We start from the raw sequence: 1,379 nt of genomic DNA, 5'->3' as shown, positions 1-1,379 counted from the left end.
ACACACACACACACACACACACACACACACACACACACACGGAGCGCACGCAGCAGCACTGCGCAGGCGCACAAGCAGGGCCACAAGGACACAAAACTGACAAATCACACGTGCACACCGCACGTCCCCAAGCACACAGCGCGCGCGCTCCCGCAGGGGCCTCCCGCGCGCGCGCGCACGCCGGCCGCACCGCCCCCGGCCGCCCTTTGTCGGGCCCCAGTTCCGGGCCGGGCGTCCATGATGTGGACACCACGCGGCCGGCGCCGAGCCCGAGAGGAGCCACGAAATGGCGGACGGGGGCGGGGCATGAAAGGGCGGGGCCAGGGCGGAAGGGCGGAGCCTGAGGGGGGGGCGGAGGGAGCGGCCGAAACCCGACACCTGGGGCTGAGCTCACCACCCTGCCCCCAACCCCCTCCCGGGCGCCTCCGCCCTCTCCCTCACGCACGCGCACACAGACCCCTACACAAAGGGCTGGGGGAAAAACACGGAGTGCGCCACGAGGTGAGGAGAGCGACTGCGCAAGACGGAGCGAACTGTGGCGGTTGCGCGCGCACCTGCGGGGGTGGGGCGGTGCTCTTCCTGGCTCCTTCCCTCCCCCCACCTCTCGTCCTCCAACGGTCGTAACGGCTCCTGCTGAGCGCGCGCCCCGCGGGGTGGGGGAGGGGCGGGAAAGGGCGGGAAAGGGGAGCCCGTGACGTAACGCGGCGGCCTTCCGCCCCCACCCCCGAAAGATTTGGAGGGGGACTCCTGGGGAGCTGGATGGGGAGGGGGCAGAGCAGCCCCCCCTTCATAAGGGGGGTCCGGGGAAGCCCTGGAGCATGGAGATGGGTGGGGGTACTAGAGGCTGGAGATCCCCCTCCATTTTACAAATGAGGAAACCAAGGCACCAGGGAAGTTATAGCCTCGGCCCCCCCATATTGCAGGAGGGGAAACTGAGGCTCAGTGAACATCTGGGAGCTTAAATCAAGAGATCGAGTGGACCTCAGAGACTAGCTACCCCCCCCCTTACAGATGGAGAAACTGAGGTCCAGAGGGGCCTAGAGCTGGGGGGGATACCGGGGGCCAGCGAAATTCCCCTCACCCTCTTACAAATGAGGAAACTGAGGCACAGGGAGCCCCTAGGAGCTTAGATTCAGAGTTGGTGGGACCTCAGGGACAGGTAGCCCCCCATGGGGAAACTGAGGTCCAGGGTGTAGAGCTGGGGGGACCTCAGGGGTCAGCGAAACTCCCCCCACCCTCTTACAAATGAGGAAACTGAGGCACAGGGAGCCGTTAGGAGCTTAGATTCAGAGTTGGTGGGACCTCAGGGACAGGTAGCCCCCCCATGGGGAAACTGAGGTCCAGGGTGTAGAGCTGGGGGGACCTCAGGGGTCAGTGAA

This window comes from Vombatus ursinus, unplaced genomic scaffold (assembly GCF_900497805.2).
Source record: "Vombatus ursinus unplaced genomic scaffold, bare-nosed wombat genome assembly UNPS02014955.1, whole genome shotgun sequence".
Lineage (NCBI taxonomy): Eukaryota > Metazoa > Chordata > Mammalia > Diprotodontia > Vombatidae > Vombatus > Vombatus ursinus.
Note: the sequence above shows the minus strand (reverse complement) of the source record.